Source organism: Odocoileus virginianus, chromosome 26 (assembly GCF_023699985.2).
Source record: "Odocoileus virginianus isolate 20LAN1187 ecotype Illinois chromosome 26, Ovbor_1.2, whole genome shotgun sequence".
NCBI classification, from domain to species: Eukaryota; Metazoa; Chordata; class Mammalia; order Artiodactyla; family Cervidae; genus Odocoileus; species Odocoileus virginianus.
In genome coordinates, this window is record NC_069699.1 from 23,036,137 (window position 1) to 23,058,868 (window position 22,732).

The window sequence follows — 22,732 nt, forward strand, 5'->3', positions numbered from 1 at the left end:
ATCTAGCTAAGGGAGGGAAGGAAAAGCTCAGAAGCAAATATACTACACATCCATTAAGTGTGGCAAGAGAGTTATATCAGTGAGAGTCCTCAGTTATGAGTCACAGAAACTGACTCTGGCAGAACTTATTAAAAAGAATCTATTGAATGTATATTGAATTGATTAGAGTTCTCTCAGGAAATCCAGAGGATTAGACCCAAAAATAAACAGAAACAATACAGAAATAGGCAGTTGGAAAGATCATAATAAAAACTTTTCATAAAACTAATTCAATAACATCTTGGTTATCATCTGGAGCAGTGCCTAAGTGAAAGTGAAGTTGCTCAGTCGTGTCCGACTCTTTGCGACCCCATGGACTGTAGCCTACCAGGCTCCTCCGTCTATGGGATTTTCCAGGCAAGAGTACTGGAGTGGGTTGCCATTTCCTTCTCCAGGGGATCTTCCCAACCCAGGGATCGAACCTGGGTCTCCTGCATCACAGACAGACGCTTTACCATCTGAGCCACCAGGGAAGCCCCTGGAGCAGTGCCTACAAAGACCTAAAAGCTGTGGCTACTGCCTCTGGACACCATGACTGAGCCACTTGGTCTCTTACCCCTGACAGTCATGTATTTATGCTGCCACTGTCTACATAGGCAATAGATTCTCAACTGGCCTCAATTTTTTTTTTTTATTTTTGCATCATTACCTGCCAATTTAAAGACTTATTTGGAAGCATCTGGTTGGTTGTCCATGCCCTAATACAGGAAAGGATGAACAGTTTGGTGAGTGCTGTTTTCAACTTTTAAAGAAATATTTTCTGCCTTCTTCTACTGAGTCTCTTAAAATAATGACTTTTTCAAACATACAGTAGAGGGTACAGATACTAAGCCTCGAGAAAAATAACAAGCATTCTCTATAGTCTGCAATGTGATTTGACTGCTATTTACATAAAATCCAGTATCAAATCCGTGGTCTGAAGCTGGAGCAAATAGCTGAGAAAAGAAGAGAAGCTAAATGCACAGGAGAAAAGAAAAGATAGACCCATTTGAATGCAGAGTTCCAAGCAATAGCACAGAGAGATAAGAAAGCAAAGTGATCAATGCAAAGAAATAGAGGGAAACAGTAGAATGGGAAACACTAGAGATCTCTTCAAGAAAATTAGATATATCAAAGGAACTTTTCATCCAAAGATGGGCACAAAAAAGGACAGAAATGGGATGGACCTAACAGAAAGAGAAGATATTAAGAAAAGGTGGCAAGAATACACAAAACTGCACAAAAAAATCTTCATGACCCAGATAATCACAATGGTGTGATCACTCATCTAGGGCCAGAAATCCTGGAATGTGAAGTCAAGTGGGACTTAGGAAGCATCACTACAAACAAAGCTAGTGGAGGTGATGGAATTCCAGTTGAGCTATTTCAAATCCTAAAAGATGATGTTGTGAAAGTGCTGCACTCAATATATCAGCAAATTTGGAAAACTCAGCAGTGGCCATAGGACTGGAAAAGGTCAGTCTTCATTCCAATCCCAAAGAAGGGCAATGTGAAAGAATATTCAAACTACTGCACAATTGCACTCATCTTACACGCTAGCAAATTAATGCTCAAAGTTGTCCAAATCAGGCTTCAACAGTATATGAATCGTGAACTTTCACATGTTCAAGCTGGATTTCCTAAAAGCAGAGGAACCAGAGAGAAAATTGTCAATATTTTTTGGATCATAGAAAAAGGAAGAGAGTTCCAGAAAAATATCTACTTCTGCTTTATTGATTATGCCAAATAGACTTAGACTGTGTAGATCACAATAAACTGTGGAAAATTCTTCAAGAGATGGGAATACCAGACCACCTTATCTGCCTCCTGAGAAATCTGTGTACAGGTCAAGAAACCACAGTTAGAAATGGACATGGGACGACAGACTGGTTCCAAGTTGGGAAAGGAGTACGTCAAGGCTGTGTATTGTCAGCCTGCTTATTTAACTTACATGCAAAGTACATCATGCGAAATGCTGGGCCGGATGAAGCACAAGCTGGAATCAAGATTGTCAGGAGAAATATCAATAGCCACAGATATGCAGATGACACCAACATTATGGTAGAAAGTAAAGAGGAACTGAAGAGCCTCTTGATGAAAGTGAAAGTGGAGAGTGAAAAGCTGGCTTAAAATTCAACATTCAGAAAATGAAGATCATGGCATCTGGTCCCATCACTTCTTGGCAAATAGATTGGGAAACAATGGAAACAGTGACAGACCTTATTTTCTTGGGCCACAAAATCACTGCAGATGGTGACTGCAGCCATGAAATTAAAAGATGCTTACTCCTTGGAAGAAAAGCTATGTTGAAACTAGACAGCCTATTAAAAAGCAGTGACTACTTTGTCAACAAAGGTCTGTCTAGTCAAAGCTATGGCTTTTCCAATAGTCATATATGGATGTGAGTGTTGGACTGCAAAGAAAGCTGAGAACCAAAGAATTGATGCTTTTGAACTGTGGTGTTGGAGAAGACTCTTGAGAGTCCCTTGGACTGCAAGGAGATCCAACCAATCCTCCCTAAAGGAAATCAGTCCTGAATATTCATTGGAAAGACTGATGCTGAAGCTGAAACTCCAACACTTTGGCCACGTGATGCAAAGAACAGACTCGTTTGAAAAGACCCTGATTCTGGGAAATATTGAAGGCAGGAGGAGAAGGGGATGACAGAGGATATGATGGCTGGATGGCATCACCGACTCGATGGACTTGTGTTTGAGCATGCTCTGGGCTTTGATGATGGACAGGGAAGCCTGATATGCTGCAGTCTATGGGGTCACAAATACTCAGACACGATTGAGCGACTGAACTGAACTGAAGCTGGAACTACCACTTGAGGTACATGGTTAATTCATACTATTCTACTATTCTGTATTTAGATATCATAAGATGTGCAATTTTAAAGTTAATTTACATACCACCTTGTTCCAAATCTCAAATTGTTACTTGAGAGTTTTCTAATAAACCAAGTATTAGCTTTTAAACTTGTTTCAGCTAATTAAATTAAGTACATTTTTACATTCACAATTTGATCATAAAAAAGAAAAAAGTAAAGATATATAACATTAGAAATTACAAAAATAAATTATTACTGAAACCAAGGAAAAATTTTAAACCAGAAGAAACTACTATCTCGACAGAAATAAACTTGAAATTCTAGGCTAGTGAATTATTTCCCAGAGGAATACAGATTACCAGAATTCATCCCATTAAAGTTAGAAAGCTTAAATAGGCCACTTTCATAGAATAAATATAAGAAACTCTTAGGAAATATCCCGCAAAATAGAACTAGGCTCAGTTATTTTCACAAGGTTATTTTTCTAAGCATTTATAAAATCCAGATAGTCCTAATGCTCTATGATTATTTCAGAGCATTAAAAAAGAAGAAAAATATATCTTAATTCCTTATGAAGCAGCTATAACAGTGATACTTAAATCAGATACATACCACAAAAAAGAAAATTACAGGTCAATGATTCTTATAAATATTAGTATGAAAAAATCTTAATCACTAATAACATAAATCCAATACCATATTAAAAATAATACTCTGTGAACAAAAAGTTTACTTCAGGAATGCAAGACTGATTACATATTAAGACAATAATTTGTACTATATTCCATATTAACAATTTAAGGGAGAATTATATTATCTTCATACACAATAAGAAAGCCTTTGACAGAAAGCATTACGAATTTATGACAAAAGCACTCAAAGAAATTATGAATTAAGGTATTCTTTCTTATCCTACTAAAATATATTTACTTTAGTTTCATGGCTAAGAGCTTCCCATGTGGCACAGTAGTAAAGAATCTGCCTGCCCGAGCAGGAGACACGGGTTCAGTCCCTGGGTTGGGAAGATCCCCTGGAGAAGCGATGGCAGCTGACTCCAGTGTTCTCGCCTGGAAAATTCCATGGACAGAGGGGCCTGGTGGGCTACAGTCCATGGGGTCACAAAGAGTCAGACACAACTGAGTGAGTGAGCATAGGAAAGCACAGTTTTAAAGTTAGTCTGTATTTGATGGGGAAATACAAGAGGCATTTCCAGTAAGATTAGGAACAAGATAAGGATACTCATTATTTTTACTACTATTTCACATTTTCTACAGTGTTGGCTAACTTAGATGAGAGAAATTAATAAGAAACATAAAACATGGGTAAAGAAGACATATAACTGATTTCATTTGTTGCTGCTAAAATACTATATGTGGAAAACCATGCAGGGTCAATAATAAAGCTCACTCAAAAAATCGAATATTTCAATTAATTCTGTGGGTGCAGAATTGACATTTAAAAATCAATAGGCTTTTCTAACAATGAACAGAGAACAAAGAGCAGAGAAACCCCATTTACAAAAGCAAAAAGAAATACTAGATATTGAGAAATAAATTTAATTCAGTTCAATTCAGTCAGTGGCTCAGTCATGTCTAACTCTTTGTGACCCCATGGGCTACAGGACGCCAGGTCTCCCTGTCCATCACCACTCCCTGAATTTACTCAAACTCATGTCCACTGAGTCGATGATGACATCCAACCATCTCATCCTCTGTCGTCCCCTTCTCTTCCTGCCTTCAATCTTTCCCAGCATCAGTGTCTTTCCCAGGAGTCAGTTCTTCACATCAGTTGGCCAAAGTGTAAGAGTCAGCTTCAGCATCAGTCCTTCTAATGAATATTCAGAACTCCCTTCCTTTATGATGGACTGATTGGATCTCCTTGCTGTCCAAGGACTTTCAAGAGTCTTCTCCAACACCACAGTTCAAAAGCATCAATTCTTCGGTGCTCATCTTTCTTTACAGTCCAACTCTCACATCCATACATGACTGTTGGAAAAACCATAGCTTTGACTAGATGGACCTTTGTTGGCAAAATCTCTGCTTTTTAATATGCTGTCTAGGTTAGTCATAACGTTTCTTCCAAGGAGCAAGTACCTTTTAATTTCAAGGCTGCGGTCACCATCTGCAGTGATTTTGGAACCCAAAAGAAATAGTCTGCCACTGTTTCCACTGTTTCCCCATCTATTTGCCATGAAGTGATGGGACAAGATGCCATGATCTTAGTTTTCCGAATGTTGAGTTTTAACCCATCTTTTTCACTCTCCTCTTTCACTTTCATCAAGAGGCTCTTTAGTTCTTCTTCACTTTCTGCCATAGGGGTGGCGTCATCTGCATTGATATTCTCCCAGCAATCTTGATTCCGGCTTGTGCTTCATCCAGTCCAGCATTTCTCATGATGTACTCTGCATATAAGTTAAATAAACAGGGTGAAAATATACAGCCTTGACATACTCCTTTCCCAATTTGGAACCAGTCTGTTGTTCAATGATCAGTCCTAACTGTTGCTTCTTGACCTGCATACAGATTTCTCAAGAGGCAGGTCAGGTAGTCTGGCATTCCCATCTCTTGAAGAATTTTCCACAGTTTGTTGTGATCTACACAGTCAAAGGTTTTGGCATAGTCAACAAAGCAGAAGTAGATGTTTTTCTGGAACTCTCTTGCTTTTTAGAGGATCCAGCAGATATTGGCAATTTGATCTCTGCTTCCTCTGTCTTTTTTAAGTTCACAGTTCACATACTGTTAAAGCATGGCTTGGACAGTTTTGAGTATTACTTTGTTAGCATATGAGATGAGTGCAATTGTATGGTAGTTTGAACATTTTTGACATTGCCCTTCTTTGGGATTGGAATGGAGACTGACCTTTTCCAGTCCCCTGGCCACTGCTGAGTTTTCCAAGTTTGTTAGCATATTGAGTGTAGCACTTTCACAGCGTCATCTTTCAGGATTTGAAATAGCTCAACTGGATTTCTATCTAGTTGAACAATAGCTCCACTAGCTTTGTTTGTAGTGATGCTTCCTAAGGCCCTCTTTATTTCTTATTTCGGAATTTCTGACTCTAGATGAGTGATCACACCATCGTGATTATCTGAGTCATGAAGATCTTTTTTGTATAGTTCTGTGTATTCTTGCTATCTCTTCTTAATATCTTCTGCTTCTGTCAGGTCCATACCATTTCTGTCCTTTATTGTGCCCATCTTTGCATGAAATGGTCCCATGGTATCTCTAATTTTGTTGATGAGATCTCTAGTCTTCCCCATTCTATTGTTTTCCTCTTTTTCTTTACATGAATCACTGAGAAAGGTTTTCTTTTCTCTCCTTGCTATTCTTTGGAACTTTGCATTCAAATAGGTATATCTTTTTGTTTTTGTCATTTGCCTTTCACTTCTCTTCTTTTCATAGCTATTTGTAAGGCCTCCTTAGACAACCATTTTGCCTTTTTGCATTTCTTTTTCTTGGGGATGGTCTTGATCCCTGTCTCCTGTACAATGTCATGAACCTACTTTCATAGCACTTCAGGCACTCTGTCTATCAGATCTAATGCCTTGAATGTATTTGTCACTTCCACTGTCTAATCCCACTATATAAGGGATTTGATTTAGGTCATACCTGATTGGTCTAGTGGTTTTCCCTACTTTTCTTAAATTTCATCTGAATTTGGCAATAAGGAGTTCATGATCTGAGCCACAGTCAGCTCCCAGTCTTGTTTTTGCTGACTATATACAGTTTTTCCATCTTTGGCTGCAAAGAATATAATCAATCTGATTTTGGTGTTGACCATCTGGTGATGTCCATGTGTAGAGTCTTCTCTTGTGTTGTTGGAAGAGGGTGTTTGCTATGGCCAGTGTGCTCTCTTGGCAAAATTCTGTTAGCCTTTGCCCTGCTTCATTCCATACTTCAAGGCCAAATTTGCCTGTTTCTCCAGTTATTTCTTGACTTCCTACTTTTGCTTTCCAGTCCCCTAAAATGAAAAGGATGTCTTTTTTGGGTGTTAGTCCTAGAAGGCCGTAGGTCTTCATAGATACATTCAGCTTCAGCTTCTTCAGCATTACTGGTTGGGGCATAGACTTGGATTACTGTGATATTGAATGGTTTGCCTTGGAGATGAACAGAGATCATTCTGTCATTTTTGAGATTGCATCCAAGTACTGCATTTTGGACTCTTTTGTTGTCTATGATGGCTACTCCATTTCTTCTAAGGGATTCCTGCCCACAGTAGTAGATATAATGGTCATCTGAGTTAAATTCACCCACTGCAGTCCATTTTAGTTCGCTGATTCCTAAAATGTTGATGTTCACTCTTGCCATCTCCTGTTTGACCACTTCCAGTTTGCCATGATTCATGGACCTAACATTCCTGGTTCCTATGCATAATTAAAAATATATAAATGCATGAGGAAAATTTTAACACTCCTAAAAGATATTAAAGAAGACTTGAATGGAAAGACACACCCTGTTCTTGCATAAAATGACTTGACATTATAAAGATGTAAGTTCTCCATAAGTTGTTTTATAAATTCAATGCAAATCTAATCAAAATACCAACAAATTACAGAGCTAGATAATATTACACTAAAGTTCAGATAGAAGAAAAAACATGTAAGAGCACCCAGGAATACAATGTAAAAGAAGAAATATGAGGAAAGACTAGCTTGACCAGACATTAAAATATATTACAAAGTCTCTATATTTGAAATAGAGTATCACTAGCTTATGACTAGACAAGTAGACCTATAGAATGGAAGGTATAGAATTGAACTTAAATATATAGTAGAACAGCATATGACAAAAGTGCCTCCTCAAATCATTAGATAAAAATAAACTTGTTAATACAATGTACTGGGACAACTAAATAGCCATTGTGCAAAAAGGTAAACTTGGTTCCACATCTCACATCATATGCAAAAATAATCCCCAAAAGTGTTTGAATTCTTTCATTTCATGAACAGCAACAACAAAGGAGGAAATGGAGTATTTTTTAAAATTCCTGCACACTTCTTCACTAATTTCTTCACCATAATTAATAATGAATAACAATTTCCGTATACCACATTATATTCAACTATGATGGGCTTAACTACTTGTGAATCAGCCAAACTTTTAAAATGCCCCATTGCTTAGAATGCCACACAAAATATACCATTATAGAATTTATTCTTATAATTCCTGATTGTGAGGTGCATAAATTATTTAGCACATATACATTTCTAGCCCATGTATTATTTTGCACATATACATTTCTAGCCCATGTATTATTTTGCACATATACATATCCAGCCCACCTTTAATGATGGTCCCATATCATTTCTCCACTGTTGCCCAAACTGTCAGAGAATTTGGAAAGTTAGTTTACTCTCTTATAAGATCATTTTAAGCCTGCTTTTCAATGAAAGATCCACACCCAAGATGCCTAATAAAGAACTTCAGATAAGTAACCAAGAGTCAGGGGAAAGAGAGGCATTGGGGTCTACTTGCATCTAGTTGCCTGCATAGTAAGTCATGTCAGTCATATCTGACTCTCTTGAGTGGGCTGCCATGCCCTCCTCCAGGGGATCTTCCTGACCAAGCAATCCAACCCGCTTCTTTTATGTCTCCTGCATTGGCAGGAGGGTTCCTTACCACTAGCGCCACCTGGGAAGTCCAAGGTCTAGTTAGGTCAACACTAACAAGGAGATGAGAGCTCTGGCTTCTGGTTTCTGTATTTTCTCTGACACCATAATTCTTGGTATAAATCATTACCCTCTGAAATTTAAGTTCTTTCAGAATAAAGGGATTAGACATGAACTGATTATTAAAACTCCTAATCATCATTTTAGTAATGAGAGAATAGTTTTGTTCTCAATACACACTTACACTTTATTTTTATTTTTGAAAAAATACAAAAAGCACAAAGAATATTATTTCCTTCAACTCTTTTATCTCTTTCTCTTCTTTCCTTGCTCCACTATTTACTTACCTGCCTATTTGTCTATATATTCACATATTAAACTATTTATTTTTGAAATTAAGGTTGTACTCCATTTTTACCTAAAATACATTATAACCATTTTTCTTGTGATTCTGTATTCTTCTATTTCAGCACTCTTCGTGGCCATGTGGTATTTTTATTGATTAGATATGCTATAGCTAGTTAATCAGTGTCTGCTTTTTAAATAGTTAGGTGAATCAGATTTTGGTTTGTTTGACTTGCAGTAAAGATATCAAATTGATTCATTAATATTTGACAATCAAGGTCTCAACTCTATACATTTGGTAGTTTGAGATCAGATTTTAAAAGTGAAATTTGACAGCTATGGAATCTTAATCAGAAACCCACATCCATCAAAAGGATAAAATGCCTGACATATGTATCTGTGAAACCAAACTGAAGCTAAATCTGTTTCAAATTATAGTTTAAACAGCAAAGAAAAGCAACATGAGGTCCATTGCAAGAAGTCAGTCTCAACATTCATCACTAAATATCAGCATCACTAAGGCACACAGCTAGCCTACTTTTTATTTCCCCAGGATTGTGTTAAGCATTAGAGGTACTGGTAACTTTTTTCCCACATTCATATTCGAGAAATATTAGTTCCCGTACTTAATAATGCCTCTGAGCTTTTGGTGAGATCCCTATCTGTCAATTCAATTGAAAAGATACAGGTTAGATATCTTGACTTTTAATTTCACCAGTGACCTGTAATCTAACACTGATCCTTTCAAAAACAATATCACAATGTGATCATATTGTAGCTGAAAACAAGTTATTTAAAGCCATTTAAATCTCTCCAGAATTTGCAGGCTTAAAATATGCATGTCAAAGCAGGCAGTCCAATGAGTGTATTTAAGTTCTATTTTGGAGTAATGAAAATGGCAAGAGTGAAATAAATGAGAACCATTGTTAACATGAAATTTAGCCAAAGGGCACTATTCTTATAAAAAATGAAATGATGGCAGAGTAGTCCTTAATTCATTATCTATTGACAATACCTATCAGATGTATCATTACTGTTTCCATTGAAGCAGACTCTTATAAGTCATTCTATTTGCTGTCTCTAGAGCAAAGGCATTTCTAATCAATGCCACTCTGTTTGGAAATTTGTGCAGATGACTGGTGTCTTGTTAATTCTTTAACCACCAGTTATAAGTACATTTAATTCAGAGTAAAAACTTTATGGCTGTTAAATATCATATATGCAAAAGTGCTTCCAGGCTGCAGTGCCTGCTATGATATCACTGTAAAATTTCTCAGTTACTTGTGAATTGTGTTGTGCAGTTTATATCCTAGTACAGTCAACGAGTGAAAATAGGAAACACTGTATACTCCAACAGATTACAAATGGAAAGCTTTTAATTGAGTATGAAATTCTGTTCACATTCCATCAACAGAATTTTCAAAAAGCTTCTCTACTTTCTATCATGCTCAATTATGAATTGTTGAAAATCTTCTTGGAGGGCATACTAAGAGGACAAAACTTTTTTTTTCTTTTTAAGATAGCATGACTCACACAAAATATTTTGCAATTTTCCAAATCCAAATCTAGAAATATCCTCAGATGACTAATGCTATGTGGGTGGATTATCATTTGAAATTGAGTGGGTTTTTGGATGATTGTATTAGACCATGCAGTAATCCTTACATAAAAATTGAAACCAACATTCTTCACAGCTGAAATTTTCAAACAATATGTGTTCTTTCACTGCATAAATGTGTTTTGGCCTTAGTTTAACATCTGAATATCAATACCAATACCACTCTCATAACTGTCACTAAATCTCATTTGAATAAGACTGGACTTAATTCCTGGATCCACTACTTAACACTGTGAAAACTTGGAGAAATTACTGAATTCTCTGAGCCTCAATAGGTAGGTTAGTAATAATCCCTGGAATAAAATGGACTTAATATCAATTAGATAATAGGTGCAAACCACTTCTAACAATTCTTTTCACACAATGAGCAATCAATAAATATTAATTAAAATTATTGTGCTATCTTCCTTAAGCCAGTATACTGGACACTGGAGTTAATTCCATAATTAAAGCACAGAGAAATTTAGGTCCATTCTCTCCATTATGTTAAACATGGAAGGAAGATATGGACAGACAAGCTTTTCTGAAATGTGTGAACCAAGTATTCAGAAATAGCACTATCTTAGTAGAGAAACATTAAGACAAACATTAAAAGTAAAGAAAAAGTGCATAGAACCTCTGTTCAAATTATGTAGCTACTCTGCCCTCAGGAGGTACATAACTCCCTGCTCCATAAATGTGGACTGTGCATATGTATAGAAAGGAGGAATGGAAGGGTAGTAACTTTGCAAAGGAGAGAACAAACAAGACTATCTCAGCCAGTAATAAAAAATCAATATCAAGTCCTAAATAATGCTCAAGGTATGTATAATTGATACAATGTGATAAAAATAGCACTGTAGCTTTGTGATCTTCCTACCCAAGACCCACGACACCAGTAAAACATCAGGTAAATTGTAATAAAGGGAAGGTCAACAAAATACCTAACCTATATTAAAAAAAAAAAAAGCCAAGATCATCAAAAAAAGGAAAGTGCAAAACTATTACAATCTGAAAGAATTTATAGAGACATGACAACAGAATGAAACAAGATGAGACTCTGGAAGAGAAAAAGAACAATTAAGTAAAGACAAAGGATGTCTAAATAGACTATGAAATTTATTTAATCATGATGATTTGATATTGGTTCATTAACTGTAGAAAATACAGTAAGCACTCTGATACAAGATATTTTTAATAGGTAAAACTGCATCTGAGATGTATGGTAACTGTCTATACTATCACTGCAATTTTTTTTTATAAACCAAAAACTGTTCTAGAAAATAACATCTTAAAAATTGAAAAAGACTCTGTAAACGAACACATTCTCTATGCAGAGCAGCATGCCAGGAACATGTCCTAAAACTCTAGGGGATCCTGGTATAGAAAGATAATTCCTTATGTTAAATAGTGTTTGTTTTGCCAAGTATAAATCTGTATAATCAGAAAAATGCAATTATGTGGGGTTTAAAATATAAGACCAAAATTAACATTCAAAATCAGAAAGATAAATAATTGTTTAATTATGCGGCACACTCTAGGGCTTGTTTTATGACTTTTTCTGGTAATATTTTGATCATTTTACCTGTTAGAAAGAGTGACATATCCTTAAATTAAAGGCTGCTAAATAGCACAAATTTGAAAGGTACAAAAGAGATAAAAATGGTCAGACTTTAATTACTGGATTGTAGTGAGGTGATTCAACTGTTTAAAAAAGTCATGATGGGAATTTAAAATATAATTTACTATATCTTATTTTGTGTCATAGATGTAGTTTAAATAGAATGATGGAGATACAGTTAACTTTTGGATATACTAGTCATACAATTGCAATAATAGTAAAAAGACAAAACAGACGTGACATGAGCAAGATAAACTTTTTTTTTTTCTCTCTCTCTCTCACTGGGTTAGTTTAGCAGTCCAAAGTCGGTTTTCTCCTCTTTAATAGACAGCTTCCTTCTATGGCTCCAATTTAGTTGTTCAGATTGTCACCACAGATCAGGCAGCAGCAGGTGGAACAGGACTGGAGGTCACACACATTCACTTTCCGGGCCTGACCTGGAAATCACAGACCACATTCTACTCACATTCCCTTGGGCAGAACTTTGTTCCATCACTATAGCATGTTACCAGAAAACCTGAAAAAAAAAAAAAAGTATTCTCTTGATGGTTAACCTATTAACCAGCTAAAACTAGGAAGTTATTTTATTAAAAAAGGAAATAATTACTGGTAGATATCCAGTTATCTCTGATACAGTAATGCCCAGGTCCCACACATCTAAAACTGGCATAGAACACGCTTGAGGAACTTGTTAAAATGCAGATTATAATTTATTAGGTCTGAGATTATGCTTCTAACAAGCTCCCAAGTGGTACCATTGCTAATTATCCAAGGATCAAGCTATTATTTTCAAGATTCTGGCTTATATGCTACGTAGAAAGAAGCTTTGCCTTTGAGCCAGATTTGGAATGGACCAGTATTCAGGTTAAACAATATTTTTACTCTTTGATTTGTCTATTTTGTTTCTTGTGTGCTGGCAGTGAGGAAAGCACAAAGAATGCATTAGCTTTGTGAATAAAGCTAGAAATAAGTAGATTCTATACAAGAAAAATTTGCAGTATATTTTCTCATTATTAATGTACTTAATTTATCACTGAGACAATTAATCATAATAATGAACTGAGAAACAGGATGAATTTGTGGTGGGGCAATATGTGGGTGAATGTTTGCTACAAAGGGTCAGAAGAAAAATTTAAATCTGTGTATGAATTGAGAAAATATATTCAAAGGACAAAAGAAGACCTGTTTACAATGAGTTTCTTCCACTCAATAACAACATACTAGATTTTATATCATATTTTTCTCTATATAGCTGAAAACTCTTATTTTTGCACTCAATTCTTTTTTTGTTTGTTTAATCGCTAAGTTGTATCTGACTCTGGCGACCCCTTGGATTGTAAACCACCAGGCTCCTCTGTCCCTGAGATTTCCCAGGCAAGAATACGGGAGTTTCTTCAGGGGATCTTCCCAACCCAGGGATAGAACCTGTGTCGTCTGCTTGTCTAGTGTATTCTTTACCACTGAACTACCTGGGATATGTGTGTGTTTAGACACACACACAGAGTAAAAAGATCAAATCATTTTGTCTTTGTTTTCCAACTCTATATCCCAGAGTGTTTGTAAGCTCAGATGCTCAGTTGTGTCCTCTTTTGCAATCCCATGGATGTAGCCTGCCAGGCTCTTCTGCCACAGGATTTCTCAGGCAAGAATACTGGGGTGTTTGTTGTTTCCTGCTCCAGGGGGCTTTCCAAGCCTAGGGAGTGAACCCCAGTCTCCTGCATCTCCTGCACTGGCCGGTGTATGCTTTACCACTCTGCCACATGGGAGTCCATACACCCCAGCCTCATTAGTGAAAAATGAGATGGTTAGAAACACATCGTACAAATACATCCACTAGATCTAGCACCACGGAGCGGGTGACAATTACCAGATTCTGGGCAAGGCTTGGGAACTACTAAAGCTCCCTGAGTATTTCCAGTGTGCAAGTATAAACATTTCCAGCTCAGCTGCACAATTCACCTAGAGGAAATGTACATTGTTTATTCATTAACACTGAAATTTCTAACATATGATTTCTAGAAACAAGATTGTCAAATGGTTGTGTTTTTTTTTTGTTTTTCCTCTGAGTGAAATACTCACTCTCAGAATAGAAATATGTAACACCATGCTGCTTAGGGTCAGTAGGGCTACGATCATTACACTCTCAGTATATGTTCACTGGTGATTAGGATCAAGAAAGGAAAATGAAGCCTCCTGAAGGTCACTGAAAATGTATTGGCTCATTTTAGATACTTTTAGTTCTTACCATAAGCAAAACACTGGCAATCTGAGACATAAATTGAATTATGGTGCATTTCTATCCTTTGAGAATTTATTATCTAGTAGGAGAGATGAGAAATTGATGTATAAAAATTGCTATAGAATACATAAATGCCTATGATTAGTTCCAAAAGCCTAGTTAAAACTATGCCTGTCATAGACATTTTACAAAATGATCGATACTGGTTGAACTAATTAGGAAGGAGTTCATAGAATCACAAAGTAAGAAGGCATTTGGAGGTCTGGATCCTAATACATTACTCATTCAGTCTCCCCTGGAAAACCCCATTACATTTTTGCCGAACTTGTACTTTAAAATGTATAGGAATGGCAAACTAATCACCTTCTAAGATAGGTCTTCTGGATAGCTCTAAGATAAAACATTGTAATAAAACGTGTTTATTGAATCTAAATAAATCTTAGATTTAAATCTTCTCTTAAAGGATAGAAGATATTCAATAAGTCAAGGTTTTTCCAGATAGAGGGGATAGAAGGAATTATGTAGAAAAGCATAAGAACGTATCAAAGTAGAGAATTTTATAATGGATGGGAAGTAAAAAAAAAAGCATAATAAAATTTGCATGAATGTAAGCTAAGAGTTTGGGCTGCATTTTATAACAAGAGAATACTTACTGAGGATTGTTGAGAAGACATGGAATATGAGGGATGACAGACTTTAGGAATACTCATCTGTCAAGAGAATATAAGATAGATTAGGGAAGGGCATAAATTAAAGACCAGCCAAGAAAGAAGGGCTTGAGCTACATGATCAGAGTAGTACTAAGCCTCAAGTAAACCATAGCTGATGCTATAAATGTCTTGCTCACATTGTATATACATATATGATTTACATATGCATCAGTTCAGTGCAGTTCAGTCGCTCAGTCATGTCCAACTCTTTGTGACCCCATGAACCACAGCACCCTACGCCTCTCTGTCCATCACCAACTTCTGGAGTCCATATGCATATGCATGCATAATTTTATGGGATTTACCACTGGTGGCTCAGTGGTAAAGAACTTGCCTACCAATGCAGGAGCTGTGGGTTCAATCTCTTGGTCAGGAAAATCCCCTGAAAAAGGAAATGGCAACTCACTCCAGTATTCTTGCCTGAGAAATCCCATGGACAGAGGAACCTGGCTGGCCACAGTCCATGGGGTCTCAGAGAGTTGCACATTATTTAGGAACTAAGAATCAAAAATAATAATGTATGATCCTCAAACTATTTCTAGCCAATAGAATGCATTACATTTATTTGCACATACGGGATGACATGATTAAGAAGTAATGTGACTTTTCCCCCTCCACTCTTCCGTCAGAATGCAATGAACTCTGAGTCCCTAAGGGAAAGATTGGGGCTCTCATATCATAATCGGGCTTCCCTGTGGCTCAGCTGGTAAAGAATCCGCCTGCAGTGCGGGAGACCTGGGTTTGATCCCTGAGTTGGGAAGATCCCCTGGAGAAGGGAAAGGCTACCCACTCCAGTATTCTGGCCTGGAGAATTCCATGGACAGAATAGTCCATGGGGTCTCAACGAATTGGACATGACTGAGTGAATCTCACCTAGCAGAGACATGTTTTTTTACTGTTACATGAATTAAAGAGAAATTTTACTGTGTTGAGCCAGTGAAATTTGGGGTCTACGTGTTACAGCAGCTATTCTTTCTCTAATACAATGGCTTGTACCAAGAGATCTGAGGCACTGAAGGATTTTAAGCAATGGAGTGGATGCCATTTTATTTGATTAAAAAAATATCCTGTGGCTACAGGTTGCAGAAGTTGAGTATTCGAGACTAGGCAAAGTGGGTGCAGATAGTGCAATTAGGAGGCTCTTAAATAGTTGTGCTGAGAGTTGGCTATAGCCTGGAACTTGAGCAAGACTGAATCTTGGTTGGCAGCACTCATACGTAAGTTTCGCTGGCAGTAGTAATCATAACTTACAAGTTGTTCTGTCTTGATGCAAACACACTCATTGTTTCCTTTCGCCATGACATGTGTGCTATATAACTAATGGGAATACCATTAACTAATGAAAGTTGTAGGCAAAAAAGACTGATGAACCTGTATTCCATCATTTGTAAAACATAAAACATATGTTCACTTATGGTATTACAAGTTGTCAACTAAATCTGTTTCTAAAACCTATTAATTATAATGAAATACTATCTATGTTAAAATTGATAAAATAGGTTTATTAACATAATTAAGCATAGCAGCATATTCTTTAAGCTTAAAGTACACTTCATTTAGTCACTAGTATAGCAGTAGTAAAAATGACATCAACGTGATGCAGAATTCATTTTGATCTTATTCAATTCAAGAAGTAAATACATTTGGATAACTCCAAATTAGCACTGCTTGATTAAAAAGATTTTTAAAGGACATTTACTACACTACAATGGTAAAAATGAATGTCGTTTCATGTTAATTGGCAAAATCACTGTATACAGTGGTTTTGTAGACCTAACAGCATAGAATTCCTACTGCCTTCTGACAATAGTCCCAGGCATCACTCCTGATTAAATAAAGACGAACCTAAGAGTTTTACACTGTGCAAATTATCAGAACCTATTTTATATATAAACTGACACATCCAATATTTATTCACAAAAATAATAGTTTCACTGAAGCTTGTCCATACCATCTCCTTAAAGGATTAGCTCCAAATGCATAAAAGACAAATTGACAGTTTGCTGAGAATTCAATTCAGTTCAGTCGCTCGGTCATGTCTGATTCTTTGCAACCCCAAGGACTGCAGCACGCCAGCCTTCCTTGTCCATCACCAACTCCCGGAGCTTATTCAAACTCATGTCCGTTGAGTCGGTGATGACATCCACCCATCTCATCCTCTGTTGTCGCCTTCTCATCCTGCCTTCAATCTTTCCCAGCATCAGGGTCTTTTCCAACGAGTCAGTTCTTTGCGTTAGGTGGCCAAAATACTGGAGTTTTAGCTTCAGCATCAGTCCTTCCAATGAATATTCAGGACTGATTGCCTTTAGGATGGACTGGTTGGATCTCCTTGCTGTCCAAGGACTCTCAATAGTCTTCTCCAACACCACAGTTCAAAAGCATCAATTCTTTAGCGCTCAGCTTTCTTTATAGTCCAATTCTCACATCCATACATGACTACTGGAAAAACCATAGCTTTGACTAGATGGATCTTTGTTTGCAAAGTAATGTCTCTGCTTTTTAATATGCTGTCTAGGTTGGTCATAACTTTTCTTCCAAGGTGAGAAGTAAACAGTGTTAAATAGTATATACCATATGAGCTAGTGGCTGCAATGCTGTATTATTTGTAAGATGACCTAGGGTTGGTTATTTTGTCATTCATTCATTTATTTATTTGTATGTGTATATGGTGTCCAACTCTTTGCAGCCCCATGGACTAAAGCCCGCCAAGCTCTTCTGTCCACGGAATTTTCCAAGAAAGAATACTGGAGTGAGTTGCCATTTCCTACTCCATGGAATTTTCCCATCCAGGGATTGAACCCAGGTCTCTTGCAGCTCCTGCATTGGCAGGCAGATTGTTTACCACTAGTACCACCAATCACTTACTTATGTATCCATGCATTTCATCAAAAGGCAGAATTATCATCTCAATGCTGTCTTTCTCCAAACGTGTGATCTTAATCAGGTTCTTTAACTTTTATGGAGTTAGTAACTGATCTACATACTAATAAGGCTTTTATTACTAGTGTCAAAAGGCTTTAATACTAGCATCAACTAAAGCTATAGATATAAAAGTGTTTTGTCAAACTGTAAAGATAGGTATTAATGTATTTCCATCTTAAATCATTATGTGAACCCCACCCCCCCAACCCCAGATTTCTTGAGTTCTCTCTGATCTACAAAGCAAATCATTCAAGAAGCATCTCAGAGGGAATTCTTTTCTGAATCTTTGTATACTAACAACTGAGAAAAGCAAACTGAATATAAACTCACCATGAAGTGTGAATGTAAGCTCTGGATTTTCTTTCCCACCACACTAATCCCTTGATCTTGTAGAATCTCTATCTTCTGTGTTAGTAATTACAAAGTGGCTCTTTCTGATACTTAAGACAAAGTCAGTCCTGAGTGTCCTAGTGAACACTGGACTACTGCTAGATCATACTATTTTGTAACAGATTAACATATCAATACATTTAATGTGATCATGTATGTTTCCTTGCAGAACATCTACTTCAGTTACATTATCCAGAAAGAACAATGATTTTAAAAGTGAGAATAACATGATCTGACAAGGTAAATTAGCTGCCAAGATCCACTTTGCACGTGGGAGATAGCCACTGAGTGACATTTTAACATATGATAAACGAACTTGTTCCCTCTCTCCCTCTCTTTCCCACTTTGCCAACACACAGAAAAAGATATAACCCCTTGAGTTAAACATAAATTGATTTTTAGGCTAAGAAGGAAGATATGCTAGTAAAAGCTGTGCATTCAAGGAGGATAATGAGATTGATTCCATGCTCTGCAAATAAAAACATATCGCATTTAAATTTGGCTCCTTCAAGGATGAGTGAATGATTAAGATAAGCACGTATGTTGAAGAAGCAAGTTAACTGAAAGATTGTTAAAGAGAAATGCCATGACATGTTGAACAACTGAAACATCATTTAGAGATGTGACTGAACATGTATGTTTTAATCTGCTGCTCAATCTATACTCCAGGCCAGGCAAGGCCAAGTTCAAAAGTAGCAAGAGATTGCAAATATTTCCTTTGAACATAATAATCCTTACTGTTTGAAGTCATATATAACATGAGAATATGCAAGAGTATTTATTTTAAATAAAGTTAATGATAAAGTGACTGAATTGTATTTCTCACTTCAGTAATCAGATCACTACAAGCCAGTTTGAAGGCTACTTTTTTTTTAAATCACATGAGTTTTGAAACCTTGAGCAACCAAAATTTGAAAAACAATGATTTCATTCATTGTTGTTCAGTTGCTCCGCCGTGTCCGACTCTTTGAGACCCGTGGACTGCACCATGCAAGGCATGCCTGTCCTTTGCCATTTCCTGGAGCTTGTTCAAAACTCATGTCCTTCAAGTTGGTGATGCCATCCAACCATCTTGTCCTCCATCATCTCCTTCTCTTGCTGTCTTCTATCTTTCCGAGCACTGGGGTCTTTGCCAGGGAGTCAGCTCTTTGCATCATATGGCCAAAGTACTGGAGCTTCAGCTTTAGCACTAGTCCTTCCAATGAATATTCAGGATTTATTTCCTTTATGATGGACTGGTTTGATCTCCTTGCAGTCCAAGAACTCTCAAGAGTCTTCTCCAACACCATACTTCAAAAGCATCAATCCTTTGCCACTCAGACTTCTTTATGGTCCAACTCTTACATCCGTACATGACTATTAGAAAAACTATAGCTTTGACTAGATGGACCTTTGTTGGCAAAGTAATGTCTCTGTTTCTTAATATGCTGTCTAGGTTGGTCACAGCTTTTCTTCCAAGGAGCAAGTATCTTTTAATTTCATGGCTGCAGTCACCATCTGCAGTGATTTTGGAGCCCAAGAAAATAAAGTCTGTCACTGTTTCCATTGTTTCCCCATCTATTTGCCATGAAGTGATGGGACCAGATGCCATGATCAACATTTTGAATGTTGAATTTTAAGCCAGCTTTTTCACTCCTATCTTTCACTTTCATCAAAAGGCTCTTTATTTCCTCTTCTCTTTGTGCCACAAGGGTGATGTCATCTGCATATCGGAGGTTATTGTTATTTCTCCCAGCAATCTTGATTCCAGCTTGTGCTTCATGCAGCCCGGATTTTCACATGACATATCCTACATATAAGTTAAATAAGTTAAATAAACAGGGTGGCAATATACAGCCTTAATATACTCCTTTTCCAATTTGTAATCAGTCCATTGTTCCATGTCTGGTTCTATTTGTTGCTCCTTGACCTACATATAGGTTTTTCAGGAGACAGGTCAAGTGGTCTGGGATTCCCATCTCTTTAAGAATTTTCCACAGTTTGTTGTGATCCACACAGTCAAAGGCTTTGGTGTAGTCAATGAAGCAGAAATAGGTGTATTTCTGGAACTCTTACTTTTTCGCTGATTCAGTGGATGTTGGCAATTTGATCTCTGGTTCCTCTACCTTTTCTAAATCTAGGTTGAACATCTGGAAGTTCTCAGTTCATGGGCTGTTGAAGCCTGGCTTGGAGAATTTTGAGCAGTAGTTTGCTAGCATGTGAAATTTGTGCAATTGTGCAATAGTTTGAACATTCTTTGGCATTACCTTTCTTTGAGATTGGAATGAAAACTGACCTTGTCCAGTCCTATGGCCACTGCTGAGTTTTCCAAATTTACTGACATAGTGAGTGCAGCACTTTGACAGCATCATCTTTTAGGGTTTGAAATCACTCATAGATATGATTGGCTTCCCTGGTAGCTCAGATGGTAAAGCATCTGCCTGCAATGCAGGAGACCGGGTTCGATCCCTGGGTCAGGAAGATCCCCTGGAGAAGGAAATGGCAACCCACTCCAGTACTCTTGCCTGGAAAATCCATGGATGGAGGAGCCTGATAGGCTACAGTCCACAGGGTCGCAAAGAGATGGACATGACTGAGTGACTTCAGTATACCTATATGCCTATATAGATATGATTAGAACAGTACATTCCTTATATTCTACTGAACACCTTCAATCTCCTTCCCTTCATGTATATTATGTTATACACAGCCTATATTTATTAGTATTTATTAACTTCTTCTGCAATAGGCTCTAGGAACTAGAAGTTTAAGAATTAATAAAAAGTATGGCTGAATACCAAAAATCTAATATCTAGTGCACAAAATATACTTTATGAACAAATATGTACTCTGCTTTATTTAATTACACAGCATTTGTTATCCCTCATGAGCACATACTCTTCTTAAGGAAAACAGTTTAATTATAAATTTAGTCATGTGCATTAAAAAACTCTCAGTGAGAATTACTTTGAATATAAAGTAGACTACGCCTTTCTTTACAATAACCCACATTATAATCACCAGAGTTAACCGCTGAAAATTGGAATGTTTCCATTTGGCTGAAAACTCACTGACACAGATCACACCTATACAACTTATTTTATACAAATGTGATCTACCTAGGCATGTATTTTCATTCTTGGTGTTTATTAGTTAGCTTACTTTGAAGTTACTTCCTAATATTGACTGATACTGATCTATATCAGCATTTTGTGTATTTGTGTGTAAGACATTCTTAGACTTAAATAATATAAAGTGAATTTTTAAAGTCAATTTTCCAGAGTAGAAATTCAAATTGCATTTACAGTAAAAAAGATCTTTAGTTATATTGCCAGATTAATTTTAATTTGCAGTTTTATTTTGAGGTAACTGAGTTATGTGCTATTGCAAGAAATACTACAGAGAAATTCCATATACTCATTACCCAGGCTCCCCTACTATTACACAGTACAATATTAGAGTTAGGATATTATTAGCACAATCCACCAGTCTTACATAGATTTCCGAAGTTCTGCTAGTACTTACCTGTGTTTGTGTGTTTGTGTATGTTCTTGGTTTTGCACAAGTTCATCACATATGTAGGTTTGTGTATCCATCACCACAGTTAGGATACAGGGAAATTCCATCACCACAGGGATCTCTCATGCTGCCTCATACAACCACATTCATACCTCCACCATTCAGCACAACTCCTTTGATAACACCTGGCAGCCTTTACTTGTTATCAAGTCTGAGCCTGGTTTGCTTGCTGCGTGACAGGCAGCATTAACCAAGAGATGATGTTTGAGGCGAGGAATATGACTTTATTTGGAAAGTTGGTTGACCAAGAAGATGACAGAACATCTCAAAATAATCATCTTGTCACCATCTGGATGCCAACTTCTTTTATAGAACAGAGAAGGGGAGGAGTTGAAGAAGCAAAGACCATTATCTTGCAAATAACTCATGGAATGGTCAGCCTCAGGGAGGGGATGTGTTAATCTCTTCAGGCAGAGGGGCAGGGTTCCATGAGGCAGGTTGTTATATAAGATTATAAAAACAAAAGCAATGAAAAGTAAAAGTCAAAGAAACAGATCCATCATGTAATAAAAATTGTCTAGTCCCTGCAACATAATCTGTTCTCCAGTCAAATATTTAGTCTTTTCAAAATCTAACCTGAATAGATTTATAAAGCATATGATTTTTTGGATTAACATTTTTTTCATTCAACATAATTCTCTGGCGATTCATACAAATTGTTGTTTACAGCAATAGTTTGCTCTTTTTCATTGCTAAGTACTATTCCATGACACAGATGTATAACCATGTATTTATCGACCAACTGAAGGATATCTAAGTTGTTTCCAGTTTGGGGATATTTTTAAAAAGCCAACATGAAAATTTATGTACAGATGTTTGTGTTACCAAACATTTGTTTTTGTCTAGGATAACATGCTAGCAAATTAATGCTCAAAATTCTCCAAGCCAGGCTTC

At 36.9% G+C, this 22,732-nt stretch overlaps 1 non-coding gene across 1 annotated transcript; it reads right to left on the minus strand.

The window, feature by feature from the left end:
* Positions 1-440: 440 nt before the first annotated feature.
* Positions 441-512, minus strand: TRNAH-GUG (transfer RNA histidin (anticodon GUG)). Its single transcript has one exon. It is a non-coding gene; the product is annotated as a tRNA-His (tRNA).
* Positions 513-22,732: the final 22,220 nt, after the last annotated feature.